General features: G+C 42.1%; 1 protein-coding gene across 8 annotated transcripts in view; it reads right to left on the bottom strand.

The window, feature by feature from the left end:
• Window positions 1-18,887, bottom strand: part of LOC111952361 (CUGBP Elav-like family member 2) — a 71,745-nt gene that overhangs the window by 45,723 nt on the left and 7,135 nt on the right. The window lies entirely within an intron of this gene.

Here is an 18,887-nt window from a genome sequence, read left to right as displayed (position 1 = left end):
CTGTGGTGAGTCAGAGGGACGCTTTGTAATCCTCCCATCCAATGCTACGTCTCACTAAACCACCGCAACGGGCATTGTGGTGTGTGACACCATTTATCTAGTTGCCAGATCCAGGCAGCCTTTCTCTGACACCATTTTGCCTGCCTTCTCATACATCTACAATCTCAGACACAGCTGCCTGTCACATAATTAGGTCRGTCCCTGACTAAAACAAAACAAAACTTGGTCGACCGAAAGTAGTCTGTTCTTTGACCAACCGATTGGTTGAAATTTTAAAACGTGTATTTTTCCATATTATTTCTAAATGTGTGTGAGTGAGAGAGCTCCTACTGGCTTTCGTAAGTTTCTGCCGTTACGCTCCTGAAGTTGCCTGTAATAGGCTACACGAGGAGTCAGCCAACTTTCATGTGGAATGCCAATTTATTTTTGCGGAACGGTTTCATTTAATTTATAATAACTTCTCCATATCTCAAAATCATTGTCGTGTAGTTAATCAAAATGCTATCCAAATCTATAATGAAAATGATAAACCTAAAAAGTAACTTCTATTGCCATCTATGTAAAAACAGCAAACAAATAAAAGCAATACAGCCTGCAGGTAAAAAATATCCTGATGAAAATAAATATACTATAAAATCACATTGGCTACGCATGGCCTGTCTGCAACGAACTTGAAACATTTTATCAACAATTAACTTGGGTCCTGCCTGAAGCTCCTTGCAACATTGCCCATTTGGGGATATAAAATATTCTGGGCCCTCTGTTTCCCGCTACAGCTGTAGGCTATTTGCACAGGGGATATGAGTAATCAGGTAGGCCTATTTTATGATGTTTCCACTGGATTAGAGCATGATATTTTTCCCTTTCACGCTGAGTGGTTATGAAAGGGAGAGAGCTGGAAAGATTTCTCAAATACATTGGAATTGTCATTCTCAATAGATGTAAAAACAGACTTTGTTAGCTTGCTGTTTGTGTTGAAGAAAACATTACTTTGAGAAGCTCCACAGCTCATTAGTGGTGGTACATTAAGCCAATCAGAAATACTATTAGATCCCCAAATGGGCACGTTTATATGCCTTCATTTGCAAGCAGGCCAGGTAGCCTTTAGGCCTACTTCTACGCGTAATCAGGTGCACGTCCTTACTCAACATTAACAGGCGTGCTCCAAACAAAAGACATTGACAAAATTGACAAATCTCGTAAATAGATTCAAATAAATAAAAACAAAACAAAACTTCCCACAAGAGTAGCTTAGTTTTGTGCGCTCAAACTAAGCCACACAATGTGTCCACTCACTCCAACATTGAGAACGGTAAAAAGACTGGAATAATGATATATTGAATGCATTAACAGACATTACAGTAACCAAACAAACATTGAAGATTAGAAATGAATGGGACATGTACAGTGGCTTGCGAAAGTATTCACCCCCTTGGCATTTTTCCTATTTTTTTGCCTTACAATCTGGAATTAAAATTGATGTTTTTTTTTTTGGGGGGGGGGGGGTATCATTTGATTTACACAACATGCCTACCACTTTGAAGATGCAAGAAATAAGACAAAAAAACTGAAAACTTGAGCATGCATAACTATTCAAAGTCAATACTTTGTAGAGCCACCTTTTGCAGCTGTAATTGTTGCAAGTCTCTTGGGGTATGTCTCTATAAGCTTGGTACATCTAGCTACTGGCATTTATGCCCATTCTTCAAGGCAAAACTGCTCCAGCTCCTTCAAGTTGGATGGGTTAAGTTGGTGTACAGCAATCTTTCATACCACAGATTATCAGTTGGATTGAGATCTGGCCATTTAAATGTTTCCCCTTAAACCACTCGAGTATTGCTTTAGCAGTATGCTTAGGGTCATTGACCTGCTGAAAGGTGAACCTCCATCCCAGTCTCAAATCTCTGGAAGACTGGGATGAACACAGGTTTCCCTCAAGAATTTCCCTGTATTTAGCGCCATCCATCATTCCTTCAATTCTGACCAGCATGATGCTGCCACCACCATGCTTCAATGTGGGGATGTGTTCTTGGGGTGATGAGAGGTGTAGGGTTTGCGCCAGACATAGCGTTTTGCTTGATGGCCAAAAAGCTCAATTTTAGTCTCATCKAACCAGAGCACCTTCTTCCAAATGTCTCTCACATGCCTTTTGGCAAACACCAAAGGTGTTTGCTTATTTTTTCCTTTAAGCAATGGCTTTTTTCTGGCCACTCTTCTGTAAAGCCCAGCTCTGCGGAGTGTATGGCTTAAAGTGGTCCTATGGACTGATACTCCAATCTCCGCTGTGGAGTTTTGCAGCTCCTTCAGGGTTATCTTTGGTCTCTTTGTTGCCGCTCTGATTAATGCCCTCCTTGCCTGGTCCGTGAGTTTTGGTGGGTGTCCCTCTCTTGGCAGGTTTGTTGTGGTGACATATTCTTTCCATTTTGTAATAATAGATTTAAATGGTGCTCCGTGGGATGTTCAAAGTTTGATATTTTTTTATAACCCAACCCTGATCTGTACTTCTCCACAACTTTGTCCCTGACCTGTTTGGAGAGCTCCTTGGTCTTCATGGTGCCGCTTAGTGGTGTTGCACACTCTGGGGCCTTTCAGAACAGGTGTATATATACACTGAGATCATGTGACACTTTATTTAAGTCCACCTGTGTGCAATCTAACTAATTATGCGATTTCTGAAGGTAATTGGTTGCACCACATCTTATTTAGGGGCTTCGTAGCAAAGGAGGTGAATACATATGCACACACCACTTTTCCATTTTGTATTTTTCTGAAACAAGTATTTGTTTTCATTTCACTTCACCAATTTGGACTATTTTGTGTATGTCCATTACATGAAATCCACAAAAAATACAAATTAAATTACAGGTTGTAATGCAACAAAATAGGAAAAATGCCAAGGGGGATGAATACTTTTGCAAGGCACTGTACTACTGGTGATATATGTATATAGACACTAACAATCAAAACTAGAGGTCGACCGATTATGATTTTTCAACTCTGATGCCGATTATTAAAGGACCAAAAAAAGCCAATRCTGATTAAATCGGACGATTTTTTWWAAATGTATATATAATGTAATGATTACAACAACATAATTTCTAACAATTACAACAATACTGAATGAACACTTATTTTAACTTAATACATAAATAAAATAAATTTAGTCTCAAATAAATAATGAAACCTGTTCAATTTGGTTTAAATAATGCGAAAACAGTGTTGGAGAAGTAAAAGTGCAATATGTGCCAGGTAAAAAAGCTAACGTTTAAGTTCCTTGCTCAGAACATACGAAAGCTGGTGGTTCCTTTTAACATGAGTCTTCATTATTCCCAGTTAAGAAGTTTTAGGTTGTAGTTATTATAGGAATTATAGGACTTTCTCTCTATACCATTTGTATTTCATATACCTTTGACTATTGGATGTTCTAATAGGCACTTTAGGATTGCCAGCCTAATCTCGGGAGTTGATAGGCTTGAAGTCATAAACAGCTCAATGCTTGAAGCACAGCGAAGAGCTGCTGGCAAACACAGAAAAGTGCTGTTTGAATGAATGCTTACGAGCCTGCTGCTGCCTACCACCACCCAGTCAGACTGCTCTATCAAATCATAGACTTAATTATTATATAATAAACACACAGAAATACGAGCCTTTGGTCATTAATATGTTCAAATCCAGAAACTATCATTACGAAAACAAAACATTTATTCTTTCAGTGAAATACAGAACCATTACGTATTTTATATAACGGGTGGCATCCCTAAGTCTAAATATTGCGGTTACATTGCACAACCTTAAAATGTTATGTCATAATTATGTAAAATTCTGGCAAATTAATTACGGTTTTTGTTAGGAAGGAATGGTCTTCACACAGTTTGCAACGAGCCAGGTGGACCAAACTGCTGCATATACCCTGACTCTGCTTGCACAGAACGCAAGACAAGTGACACAATTTCCCTAGTTAAAAGAAATTCATATTAGCAGGCAATATTAACTAAATATGCAGGTTTAAAAATATATACTTGTGTATTGATTTTAAGAAAAGCATTGATGTTTATGGTTAGGTACACATTGGTGCAACGACAGTGCTTTTTTCGCGAATGCGCACAGCATCGGTTATATGCAGTTAGTTAGTTAACTAGTTAACCATAAGGTTGCAAGATTGAATCCAATCCCCGAGCTGACAAGGTAAAAATCTGTCGTTCTGCCCCTGAACAAGGCAGTTAACTTCTTTGGGGTAGGGGGCAGTATTTTCATGTCCGGATGAAAAGCATGCCCAGAGTAAACTGCCTGCTACCCAGGCCCGGATGCTAGGATATGCATATTATTAGTACATTTGGATAGAAAACACTCTGAAGTTTCTAAAACTGTTTGAATAATGTCTGTGARTATAACATAACYTATATGGCAGGCAAAAACCTGAGAAAAAATCCAACCAGGAAGTGGGAAATCTGAGGTTTGTAGTTTTTCAACTCTTTGCTTATCCAAGATAGTGGAAATGGGGTCATGTGGCTTCCACTAGATGTCAACAGTCTTTAGAACCTTGTTTGACGCTTCTACTGTGAGGTGGGAGCGAATGAGAGGGGATTGAGTAAGGTCTCCCATGAGCTGACCATGCTCGCTCATGTGAGAGTTAGCTTGAGTTCCATTGCATTTCTGAAGACAAAGGAATTCTCCGGTTGGAACATTATTGAAGATTTATGTTAAAAATATCCTAAAGATTGATTCTATACTTCGCTTGACATGTTTCTACGGACTGTAATATGACTTTGTCAGAACTTTTGCCTGGACCTGCCTGCGCGTCGTGAGTTTAGATTGTGTACTGAACGCGCGAACAACAAGGAGGAATTTGGACATAAATGGACATTATCGAACAAAACAAACATTTATTGTGGAACTGGGACTCCTGGGAGTGCATTCTGATGAAGATCATCAAAGGTAAGCGAATATTTATAATGCTATTTCTGACTTCTGTTGACTCCAACATGGCGGATATCTCTTTGGGTTGATTTGTCGTCTGAGCGCCGTACTCAGATTATTGCATGGTTTGCTTTTTCCGTAAAGTTTTTTTTGAAATCTGACACCGCGGTTGCATTAAGGAAAAGTGGATCTAAAATTCCATGTATAACACTTGTATTTTCATCAACATTTATGTTGACTATTTCTGTAAATTGATGTGGCTCTCTGCAAAATCACCAGATGTTTTGGAACTACTGAACATAACACGCCAATGTAAACAGATTTTTTAGATATAAATATGAACTTTACAGAACAAAACATACATGTATTGTGTAACATGAAGTCCTATGAGTGTCATCTGGTGAAGATCATCAAAGGTTAGTGATTCATTTTATCTATATTTCTGTTTTTTGTGACTCCTCTCTTTGACTGGAAAAATGGCTGTTTTTTCCTGTGACTTGGCTCTGACCTAACATAATCGTTTGGTTTGCTTTCGTCGAAAAGCCTTTTTGAAATCAGACACTGTGGCTGGATTTACAACAAGTGTATCTTTAAAATGGTGTAAAATACATGTATGTTTGAGGAATTTTAATTGTGGGATTTCTGTTGTTTTGAATTTGGAGCCCTGCAGTTCACTAGCTGTTGACGAGGTGAGACGCTACCGTCCCACATACCCTAGAGAGGTTAACCCACCGTTCCTAGGCCGTCATTGAAAATAAGAATGTGTTCTTMACTGACTTGCCTAGTTAAATAAAAGGTGTTAAAAATTAAAAATGCCCAAATCGGTGTCCAAAAATACGGATTTCCGATTGTTATGAAAACTTGAAATCGGCCCTAATTAAAATCGGCCATTCCGATTAATCGGTCGACCTCTAAACTAGATACATGTGGTGTGAATTGCTGAAACATAATAATGATCCCAATACTGGATAAATACTTCAACACTACCCAAGCTAGACGTATGGTTGGTCCCGGGAATTGAACAGTCAGTACCAGTGGTCATTTGCCCAGCCACCACACCAAATGCAAGTTCCAATCCAAATKACTCACAACCTTCTTCCTTTCTTTACTCCCCTTGCTTGGAAAGGGCTCCCACATGTAAAAGCCATAAACCGTCACTGGGGAGCTCACTCCAGTGGGGATCATTTCAAATGAAACTGGCTCCAGCTTGTCCAATAAGAAACACTCGTTTTCAAGTTGCAACTATTTTGCTAGTGTGCCCCAATAATTATGTCCCAGACCAGAGAAAGTCAGTTAGGCCAGGAGGGCCTGTCGCTGTGATGTGGCAAGTGACCTGGCTCCAAGACACCTCGGAGCAGCTGACAGGTCCCGGAGCAGCTGACAGGTTCAAGCTGACATTAGCATAACTGCTGCTGCTCTTCCCACAAAATAACATGATTTACTGGGACCATATGCCTGGAGATTTGCTGTGGTCTGAGCGCAGAAGCATATCAGCTGCACTGCTACACTTTTCCTAGTTGCTCCCATTATAGAGACTGTCACTGAGGCAGCACTGAGCCACTGATATCATATACGAGAATACATGTCATCAGCCACCTTCTCAAAAGCGTCACACGTTTGTTGGGTTCTGTATGCATCCTAAATTAATGGCCTTCGACTTGGAATATATGGCTTTTACTTAGCTTGGTTGGAATCACTTGACGATCTACCTCAACAACAACAACAAAAATCAACATTCATAGGCCCACACCCTGTGATATAATCCAGTGCTGCTTTATGTGATGGTTCAATTCATAGTTGTAGTAAAGAAAGATTACCAATGTTAGTAAAGAAAGGGGTATTTTGAAATATACATTTTTGGTATTGAAAATAATGGCTCACTTAGTTCTAAGCAGTGGCATAGACTATGTAAGATGTGCCAAATAAATTCTCTCCAGCTATGCATTTGGTTTGCTAACCTACTAGCTAAATGGCTAGGTTGCAAGAGAAAGCTTCGTTACAGCAGAGACAATCAATCCCCTATGGTATAGGAACGGTATTTTTTTGATTTCACCTTTATTTAACCAGGTAGGCTAGTGGAGAACAAGTTCTCATTTACAACTGCGACCTGGCCAAGATAAAGCAAAGCAGTGCGACACAAACAACACAGAGTTACACATGGAATAAACAAACGTACAGTCAATAACACAATAGAAAAAGTCTATATACAGTTTGTGCAAATGAGGTAGGATAAGGGAAGTAAGGCAATAAATAGGCCATAGTGGCAAAATAATTACAATATAGCAATTAAATACTGGAGTGATAGATGTGCAGAAGATGTGTGCAAGTAGAGATACTGGGGTGCAAAGGAGCAAAATAAATAAAAGTATGGGGATGAGGTAGTTGGATGGGCTATTTACAGATGGGCTATGTACAGGTGCAGTGATCTGTGAGCTGCTCTGACAGCTGGTGCTTAAAGCTAGTGAGAGAGATATGAGTCTCCAGCTTCAGTGATTTTTGCAGTTCGTTCCAGTCATTGGCAGCAGAGAACTGGAAGGAAAGGCAGCCAAAGGAAGTGTTGGCTTTGTGGATGACCACAAATACCTGCTGGAGCGTGGTTCTGCGATGGTGACCAGTGAGCTGAGATAAGGCGGGGCTTTGCCTAGCAGGTATGACTATCTGGATACCGGCCAAACTTAGTTATAGTTCATGCTCCTTTCCTCAGCAGGGCTCTTGCGCTCTCGTTTTATTTGGGGATGAAAAGTCGCAGTTTACATTGTGGAGTCGTGGACGAGGGCTTAACATTTCTGAGGAAGGGCAGACAAGCGAAACAGACATTTTCTGAGAATAACCAGACTATCCTGAATAGTGATACTTGTTCTTCAAGAAAGCCATAGTAATTTAAAATGCCACTGAGTGCTGCTTCGACATGACCAAGAGAGAAAACCACATGTTGGAAGGGATCAGTTTGAGCAGGGCAAGGCACAGAAATCACTTATCTTGATCCATGAGTAGTTAGATTTGGGATGCAAGATGATTTGTAGATCAGTGGTTCTTCCCAGTCCAACTGCAATGTAGCCTTGTCACTCTCAAACACAGAGAAAAGCTCTTCTCTATCCCCCCCTAACATCAGACCGCTGTCAAGTGTATAAAGGGTCTCCATCTCACTTCTGATTCTCTTTCCAACCTGACAAGTCAGACGGGAAGGGCCCAGCCAGGTATTGGTTGTCAGAGTGGATGAATAATTACTATCTCAGAATAGAAATACCACTCAACCAGAGATGCAGACGCCACAGGGCTGTGTGTTCTAGCCTCGGCGCGGAGGCAGTTAGATCACACAGGCATAGCAGTCTCCACATCACTCTCACTCCAGAAAAGCACCTGACAACAGGCACCAAGGAATTGGCAATGTGTTTCTGGTGTGATGTCTGCAAGTCTGTCTGGCCTATGTTCTGTGATATCTGACCAATTTCCATACGAGGTGGTGGTTAGGCGCAGATCACACAGGCAGGGCAGGCTGCACCTCGAGTCACCCCGGCTACGGGCACACACACAGCTCTGTGATATCTCATCTAATTTCCGAGGTGCTGCTTGCCTGCTGGAGGACCATCACAGTTGTCCATAATCAGTACATCAGTGCTCTGATGAAGGCCCCATTAAGATGTTTCCATCCCAGCATTAACTCCAATTCTGCCACAATATGGCCTAATTTTCATTGTTGCATTTCCCCTGATGAAGACAGACGTGTCCAATCATGCTGTGAATAGGGCTCCATGTTGACAAGAGGCAGCCAGGGCCTGATGACAAGACCCGCCCCATTAGCTCCATAATCATATGGAGTGTCCCTGGTGACGGTGGTTATGGATGAGGAGGGATGCAAATTAGGCTGAGTCAGGGTGTGAACGTAGCGTGTCCACCCACTCAGCCCAGAGGAGATGAAATTTCACTTCCTTATGTTATAAAACACATTTTACCAAGACAAATATCATTTCTTAATGTTTTGAATCGTTCAGTGGGGTCTTTCTCTAACATATCATTAACATTCAGCATCTAAAAAAAGATTTCGTTAACACAACACATCCGATTAGCACCGAGCTCTGTTTGACAGAGCGGTCGAGTAAGCATCTTAAGGATTTTGCATGTTGTGGTGGTCTGCAAAGTTGTTTTCTTCAAGTCGCAAAAAGCCAAATACAAACGACAAACTGAATTAAATGTTAAAGGCTTTGAAAATAAAAAGCTTGCCGTACGCTCAGTGCTCTGTTGACATCTCAGAGTTATGCTTGTTTTTGTGAGAAATATATTTTTAAAAGAACAGGAATTTTGCATAAAGATGAAAATATCACGTAATATCTATTTTACCTTTATATTGTTTTATGTCCTCCGGATTCGAGAAGATGACAAGTTCAACAGTGAGCCTGTCAGTTAGCCTTAATTCTTGCACAGCTTTTCCATTTTTTTTTTACTCTGGCCTCATTGATTTAGTCACCCAAATTTTGGCCATCCTACAAAGGTAAAAAAAAACTAAAATAACTTCAGAACGGATTATGATAGGCGACACGAGGTTTGAACCAATGGGTTTCTTAGAGGATTATAGACAATTTATTTTACGTATTGGTCAAAAGATGCGCCTTTGATTGGACACCCTAGTGAATGGATTAATGAAGATAGGCAAATAGGAACCTGGCTTAGGCTGAAGCAAGTCAACTGTGGTCTAGCTGGAGGTAGAATRCAAATCTAGCATCAGGTGAAGAAGACTGTTGCAGGGATATAGAAAGACCAGCAGCCTGTTACAACCAGCTACTACAGACCAAGATACACTGAAGGCAGACCCAGATAAAACAAAGGTTTCTAGTCTGGAGTATTTATGGCTTAGAAAAGCCCACCAAATAAAGAAAATAAGCTACTACGTTAGTTATTAAACCCAGAGTAGGCTGCTGTTTGAAAGGGGCCCTTAATAAATAAGCAACGTCACAGAACCCCACTCGAGTCCAGTTATTTTTTGTTTACAGTCTTCTGCTGAGATGGCGTCCCTCCAATGCGTCTTAAGACGGTCAGTCACCAACTAGACAGCAGCTTTCCGCTCCACTTAGGCCTCTGTCCAAGAGGGAAAGGTTACCCAGCCAACCCACATGCCCTCCTGGCCCCTGCTGCCCATCCAAAGCTGCTGCSCACATTCTCTGACCTGGCCTGGATGTTTTTTCGGATGTTATTTTCTATTTTGTATTTATTTTAGGGTTCAATCAGTTTTAATATTGCAGATAGAGTGCAGGTTGTATCAATGTACAATTGAAGTCAGAAGTTTACACACACCATAGCCTAATACATTTAAAATCAGTTTCACAATTCCAGACATTTAACCCTAGTAAAACTTCCCTGTCTTAGGCCAGTTAGGATCACCACTTTATTTTAAGAATGTGAAATGTCAGAATAAGATAATTATTTATTCCAGCTTTTATTTCTTTCATCACATTCCTAGTGGGTCAGAAGTTTACATACACTCAATTAGTATTTGGTAGCATTGCCYATAAATTGTTTAACTTGGGTCAAACATTTCGGGTAGTCTTCCACCAGCTTCCCACAATACGTTGGGTGAATATGGACTGATTCCTCCTGACAGAGCTTGTGTAACTGAGTCAGGTTTGTAGGCCTCCTTGCCTCTATAAAATTGAGATCAGGGCTGTGTGATGGCCACTCCAATACCTTGACTTTGTTGTCCCTAAGCCATTTTGCCACAACTTTGGAAGTGTGCTTGTGGTCATTGTCTATTTGGAAGACCCATTTGCGAACAAGCTTTAGCTTCCTGACTGATGTCTTGAGATGTTGCTTCGATATATCCACCTAATTTCCCTCCTCGTGATGCCATCTATTTTGTGAAGTACACCAGTCCCACCTGCAGCAAAGCACCCCCACAACATGATTCTGCCACCCCCGTGCTTCACGGTTGGGATGGTGTTCTTCAGCTTGCAAGCATCCCCCCTTTTTCCTCCAAACATAACGATGATGGTCATTATGGCCAAACAGTTCTATTTTTGTTTCATCAGACCAGAGGACATTTCTCCAAAAAGTACRATCTTTGTCCCCACGTGCAGTTGCAAACCATAGTCTGGCTTTTTTTAATGGCAGTTTTGGAGCAGTGGCTTCTTCCTTGCTGAGCTGCCTTTCAGGTTATGTCGATATAGGACTTGTTTTACTGTGGATATAGATACTTTTGTACCGGTTTCTCCAGCATCTTCACATAGTCCTTTGCTGTTGTTCTGGGATGGATTTGCACTTTTCACACCAAAGTACATTCATCTCTAGGAGACAGAATGCRTCTCTTTCCTGAGCGGTATGATTCCTGCGTGGTCCCATGGTGTTTATACTATTGTTTGCACAGATGAATGTGGTACCTTCAGGCATTAAGAAATTGCTCCCAAGGATGAACCAGACTTGGAGGTCTACCATTTTTCTTCTGAGGTCTTGGCTGATTTCTTTTGATTTTCCCATGATGTCAAGCAAAGAGACACTGAGTTTGAAGGTGGGCCTTTAAATACATCCACAGGTACACCCCCAATTGACTCAAATTATGTCAATTAGCCTATCAGAAGCTTCTAAAGCCATGACTCCATTTTCTGGAATTTTCTAAGCTGTTTAAAAGGACCAGTCGACTTAGTGTATGTAAACTTCTGACCCACTGGAAATGTGATACAGTGAATTATAAGTGAAATAATCTGTCTGTAAACAATTGTTGGAACTTGTGTCATGACTTGTGTCATGCACAAAGTAGACGTCCTAACCGACTTGCCAAAACTATAGTTTGTTAACAAGAAATTTGTGGAGTGGTTGAAAAACTAGTTTTAAATGACGCCAACCTAAGTGTATGTAAACTTCCGACTTCAACTGTAATTGTCTATCAGTTTACAATCTCCCCCCATATACACACACACAAAAAAAATTGTATATTTGTTTACCCTAATCCTACCATAAATGGATTAAAATAATGGACAACAATACATAGGCTTCTACTTACATCTAATACAGTCATGGCCACCTGAATGTTACTGCTTGTATACTGGTTCTGCGTCCCAATAATGTGTAATTTTCCCTGTAGTGTGCACTTGTTCCATCTGGGTCCTGTTCATAAGGCACCAACGAGAAGAAAAAAAACTGAAACAGGGATGGACTGGGACTACCTCGACTTGTCCAATAATAAATGCTTATTGTAACTTTCCATTGCAAAATGTTTTACATTTTAGCCATTTAGCAGACACTCCAGAGCGACTTACATAGTGCATCCCGTAGTGCATTAATCTTAAAATAGCTAGGTGGGACAACCACATCTCAGTCATAGCAAGTACATTTTTCATCAATAAAAAGTGCGAGCACACAAATTACTTTTAAAAACTTTTTTTTTACGGGGGGTACTCTTTGAAGAGTTAGAGCTTCAGATGTTTTCAGAAGATGGGCAGGGACTCTGCTGTCCAACTTCAGCGGGAAGCTGATTCCACCATTGGGGTGCCAGGACAGAGAAGGGCTTTGACTGGGCTGAGCGGGAGCTGCCCTCCCGTAGGGGTGACCAGAGGTGGCTAAGTTCTCAGGTTGGGATGTAGGGTTTGATCGTAGCCTGAACGTAGGGAGGGGCAGTTCCTCTTGCTTCTCCATAGGCAAGTATCATGGTCTTGTAGTGAATGCGAGCTTCAACTGGAAGCCAGTGGAGTCGCAGGGTGACATGGGAGAACTTGGGAAGGTTGAACACCAGGCGGGCTGCAGTGTTCTGGATAAATTACAGGGGTTTGATGGCACAAGCGGGGAGCCCAGCCAACAGCGTGTTGCAGTAGTCCAGATGGGAGATGACAAGTGCCCGGATTAGGAACTACACCGCTTCCTGTGTGAGGTAGGCTCGTACTCTACGGATGTTGTAGAGCATGAACCTGCGCAAGTGAGTCACTACTTTGATGTTTGCAGAGAATGACAGGGTGTTGTCCAGAGTTATGCCAAGTTTCTTTGCTCTCTGGGAGGGAGAAACTGTGGAGTTGTCAACCGTGATGGAGAGGTCTTGGAGCAATCAGGCCTTCCCAGAGAGGAAGATAAGCTCCCTCTTGTTGATGTTGAGCTTGAGGTGGTGGGTCAACATATCTGTCTGGCACGCAGAGATGCGTGTCGCCATCTGGGTGTCAGAAGGTGGGAAGGAGAAAAGTAGTTGAGTGTCATCCGCATATCAATGATAGGAGAGACCATGTGAGGATATGAGTCGAGTGACGGTGTAGAGAGAGAAGTGTGCCTAGAACCGAGCCCTGAAGGACAACAGTAGTGAGTAGGTAGTGCAGACACAGATCCGCTCCACGTCACCTGGTAGTAGCTGCCTGCCAGGCAGGATGCAATCCAAGATTGTTCAGAGCCTGAGACACCCAGCCCTGAGAGGACGATCTGATGGATGAGAACAAAGGACAGAGAGTCCGCTTTGGCAGTGCAGTGCCACAGAGGAAATCGGTCTCGGTTGAGTGACAAGTCTCGAAGCCTGACTAGTTACGGTCAATAAGAACGTTCTGAGAGAGATAACCAGACAGCAAACTCAAGTGCTTTGGAAAGAACAGAAAGAAGGGATACGGTTATGTAGTTTGATGTCAGAGGGGTCGAGTGTTGGTTTCTTGAGGAGGGGAGCGACTCTGGAGTCAGAGGGGAYGCAGCCAGTGATCAAGGATGAGTTGATGAGGGACGCGACAATATTTCCAGAGATTGTCTGGAGAAGGGAGGAGGGGATGGGATCAAGYAGGCAGGTAGTTGGGCGGCCAGAACTCACTAGTAGCCGGATTTAATTTTCCGTTGCGTTCCCCAATCATGAACACAACCCTGGATTGGCAGCGTATTTAGTGTTGCACGGTATACCAAAACTTTGGTACTTTTTGGATACTAGATCATGAAAAACGGTTCGGTACTAGAATGTATTACTTTCAGTACTTCTGTCAAAATGTGTGTCACGTTGTCTACTGATTGAGGATCTGTATCAGCGCAGCCGATGTCCCCTTATAGTGCGAGAGCACCGTGCCTGATGCACTTACTCCTTGCAAGCTCCAGCATGTCCTGAGGAACAACTGCACTCAGTGGGAGTCTGGGCTGCGTCACCACTCATGCTGCACAGAAGTTAACACAATTGAATAATTCAACACGGCATGTGGAAATGTTGAAACGTATTGTTCACTCCTATTCAAGAGAATCTTTGCTCGAGCCTCGAACTGAGTGGGTGTGAATGACATCGTGGGTCTTAAAGAGAGACCGCGCGCACTTTTATAAAAGAGATTTCTTCTTCAATGCAAATATCGTTGATCGGTGCAATAAGTCCCAAATGGAAGGGGAACAGATTGGTTTTCATCTATAGCCCCATGAATTCAACTAGAAAATGCTAAACACAATGCATGCACACAATCCTATTGAATATTCATTCACCTGTATTGTAAATAGGCCTAGGCTACATCTTGATATATACAGTTTATCAATAGACTAGAGATTTAACATACAAAATAAATTATGACGTTATATTATGGTCGTTAGATAGTTTTTTTTAAACCAAAGTCAAATTGATTGTATAATTGATTTATCAAAAAATTMAAATGTTATGATATTGAACTCAAAAGGTCTGTCTGGATCAAGTGCCATTCTGTGACTTTGGCTAATATGCCTTCTTTTTCACTTTGGTATCGAGTATCGTGATGGTATCGAAGTAAAAATAAAAAATAAATAGATTGTATTGTGACAATACCAAGCTGATTCCACTCAACTTGGACAGTATACCCTTCTAACTCACCCCATGTGTTGTAGAGCATATGCATGCCATCGCAATCTTCAACATTTTATTAGCAAGGCCTACAGCAAGTGCCACTGCCACAGGGACGCTTCATACAACCTAACGTGGTTTTGGGATTTACCTTGGTTGGCTGAAGTTGACCCAAAGTATCAGTCGTGGTGGCTTACCTTTTTCAAACTTTCAGCCCTCAAAATATAGCCTAAAGTCATGCACATTGATATTACACTGTATATCCTGTTCATGTGCTCTGTAGTATACCAGCCAACCAGGCGTGCTGTATATGGGTAAATAACTAGCTATCCCACTGTGTCAATTACAGAAACACCCTGGTGAATGCATCTGATCTTCGCTAAATAAACACGCCGTGAGGCCATCTGAGCGTGAAAGTCGACTACAATTACTGAATACTTTGTTGCGACCTCAAACCACACAAACAAAACTTGGAGGCGGCTTTGGAAGAGGAAAAAAACTGCGAGAAAGAGGGTTGAAGAAGATGAATGCCCATGTAGTTTGCCTCAAACCACACCACACAGCTTGGGGAGGAAAAAATGAGAGAGCGGTGGATATGTTCATTAGGCCTATGTAGTTCGTTGCGACCTCTACTCAAACCAAACTTGGGAACTAGGAAGAAAGGAGACGGGGTGAAGAAAGACGTAGACATGAGCCTAGTATTTTGTAGCAACCTCAAACCACACTTGGACAAACTTGGTAGAGTAGGAGGAAAGGAGAGGAGTGAAGATGTAGACCTAGGCCCATGTATGTAGTTCAGACCCAAGTTTCTTATTTTAAATCCGTTGCATGTGTTGGAGAATTTGTCAGCTCTCTTACAAGCCTCAAGTCAAAAGGTCAAAGATGAGAGCCACAGTGCTGTATGCCCTGTGAATGCCAGACCACCATACTAGAAAGAGTGTCTAAAGGGAGGGGAACAGATTCTTATTTAATTAAACATAGTTCCATGGCACATTGCCACACCAGCAGCAGGAAGTGGTAGAACAGGTGGCATGCCCCTCCCAGCCTTCAACATCGGTCTACATGGCTCACGCAGGAGATGATTGTGGACTACAGGAAAAAGAGGACCGAACACATTCCCCTTCTCATCGACGTGGCTGTAGTGGAGCAGTTTGAGAGCTTTAAGTTCCTTGGTGTCCATATCACCAACAAACTAACATAGTCCAAGCACAACAAGACTGTCGTGAAGAGGGCAGGATAAAACCTATTCCCCCTCAGGAGACTGAAAAGATTTGGCATGGGTCCTAAGATCCTCAAAAGGTTGTACAGCTGCACCATCGAGAGCATCCTCCTGACTGGTTGCATCACTGCCTGGTATGGCAACTGCTTCCGACCGCAAGGCACTACAGCGGGTAGTACATACGGCCCAGTACATCGCTGGGGCAAAGTTTCCTGTCATCCAGGACCTCTATACCAGGCAGTGTAAGAGGAAGGCCCTAAAAATTGTTCAAGACTCCAGCCACCCTAGTCATAGACTGTTCTCTCTGCTACCGCACAGCAAGGGGTACCGGAGAGCCAAGTCTAGGTCCAATAGGCTTCTACACCACTGCTACTCTCTGTTGCTGTAATCTATGCATAGTCACTTTAATAACTCTACCTACATTTCCTCAATTACCTCGACTAAGCGGTGCCCCTGCACTTTGTACCGGTACCCCCCTGTATATAGTCTCAGGTCTCCTTATTGATATTTTACTGCTGCTCTTTAATTACTTGTTCATACATTTTTTTTACTGCATTGTTGGTTAGGGGCTCGTAAGTAAGCATTTCACTGTAAGGTCTACTACACCTGTTGTATTCGGCACATGTGACGAATAAAATTTTATTTGATCCCCACACACTATGCGAACAGCTGGCCCTCTCTCAGCCCCAGGAGTCAGTGCCAAGAGGCCACACTTTGCCCAGATCAGACAGCCACCCGACCCATGTCAGTGTCCACAACAAAAGGATCACATCATCATCMTCACACTTAGCGTAGCCCAGATAACACCATGTGTGCGTTTCAAATAGCACCCTATCCCCTATATAGTGCACTACTTTTGGCCAGGGCCCATAGGGTAAAAGAAGAAGTGCTGAGCAAAAGTAGTACCAGGGCAAAAGTAGTGCACTAGGGTGCCAACACACACACACTAGTCAGGTAGAAATGGTCACCTTTGTGTGCATGCACGTCCAAAGCCAAAAGATATGATGAATGCAAGGAATCCCTCCAGTCCCAGACCACCCCAAGCCTTTAGACCAGGAATGTCAAATATGGTCCATGGAAAATAATGGACATGCATTGAAACAGTTTCTTGATTCTGCCCATCTTGCCAATAATCAACTAAATTAAAGCTAGACAGTCAGGGAGTATCAAAGTTCCCTATCCATCATTTTTGGAATTATCTTTTGCAAATTTCGACGGCGAGAAAATATAACCAGTTTTCAGTGCGGCCCTCCGTACCTCGTTGAAGACCAAATGCGGCCACTAGGTCAAAATGAGCTTGACACCCTGGCTTTAGACACAATTCAATTTCCAGAAAGCCATGATCACATTTTCCCTCAGTCAATCATCCCTTGCTGATATTAGCCTAGGTGATACTATTACCAGGAAGTTCACTGTTGGCTTTTCAATATGTGTATGTGATGTGGGAAATGCATATCAAATGGATGAAGCTGCTACAGGATACTTGCTGTTGAACTCAACTAAGATGAGTGGTGAGTGATATGCTGGAATCACATTAACAAAAAGATTGTTTATTATATTTACAAGATATTCAAGTGACCGCTCTAACAATGGAAATATAAATGCCTGGAAGGCAGGATGGACCATTGGTGGGGCCATTCTAGCCAATGAGAGGGCAGATACGCATGTGAACAACAGGCCATAGAGATAGGTAGAGGACTCATCTTTGTATATGTGCCATTATAGCGTCTGTGACAGCATGGGCAGCAACATTTAGGCCATCTCCATTTTAAAGCACAGATGTGACAAATTGCCCATTTAAACCGCAATTTATTTATATATTTTTTTATCGGTTTTCCATTCAAATGGAAAAAAAATCATAAAATTCCATGCGAATTCACAATGCAGCTGCCTGCAGAAGCATCATCCCTTTCAGATGGTTAAGCATTGCACATGTACTACTATTACTGTACAACAATTCCACCTTAGAAAGTTTGCATTTCCTTCTCATTTAACTTCTCAAAGTATTGCCATAAAGGACTTTGCTGCTGTCGCTTGCCTTTCTCTGCCATTTTTTCCAACTGTTTAAGACGATGATGTACGTAGTGGTGGAGAGTCTACTCAAAATATAAATTCTCGACTCCAATCATTTATTCCTCGATTCCCCTGGTGTCAACTTCCATTTCCGATTTTCAAGAGTTGATTCCGCTAGGAATCAATTCAGAACTCCGTACTTCCGAGAACACAAACACTCGCATCTGGCAAATAGGCGCCAACAGAGAGGTCTGCCTCGCTTTTAGTCCTTAAGAAACTATGCAGTATTTCATTTTTTTATGTATCATTTCTTACATTGTTAGCCCAGAAAATCTAAAGTGTTATTACATACAGCCAGCAAGAACTATTGGATATCATATATCAGGCAGGGTCCACAGACCAGCACGGACTACAAAAGGCAAACCAGCCACGTCAATGACACCGACATCTTGCTTTTGGATAAGCTAAAACACCTTCTTCGCCCGCTTGGAGGATAATACAGTGCCACTGACACGGCCCGCTACCAAATACTGTGGGCTCTCCTCCTTCGTGACCAATGTGAGTAAGACATTTAAACATGTTAACCCTTGCAGGGCTGCCGGGCCAGACAGCATCCCTAGCCGCATACTCAGAGCATGCGCAGACCAGCTAGCTGGTGTCTTAACGGACACATTCAATCTCTCCCTATCCCAGTCTGCTGTCTCCACATGCTTCACGATGGCCACCATTGTTCCTGTACCCAAGAAGGCAAAGGCCTATGCCRCTCTGTCATTGCTCGTCTATACATTTGTATGTAAACTCAGCAAAAAAAGAAACATCCCTTTTTTAGGACCCTGTCTTTCAAAGATAATTTGTAAAAATCCAAATAACTTCACAGATCTTCATTGTAAAGGGTTTAAACACTTGCTCGTTCAATGAACCATAAACAATTAATGAACATGCATTGTCCTTGCAGTGGCAGACCACGTGTAAAAACACCTGCACAGGATCTGTACATCCGAACATCAC

This window comes from Salvelinus sp. IW2-2015, linkage group LG26, assembly GCF_002910315.2.
Source record: "Salvelinus sp. IW2-2015 linkage group LG26, ASM291031v2, whole genome shotgun sequence".
Taxonomy (NCBI): domain Eukaryota; kingdom Metazoa; phylum Chordata; class Actinopteri; order Salmoniformes; family Salmonidae; genus Salvelinus; species Salvelinus sp. IW2-2015.
The sequence above is the reverse complement of the archived record's forward strand: the minus strand, read 5'-3'. Positions and strand labels throughout refer to the sequence as shown.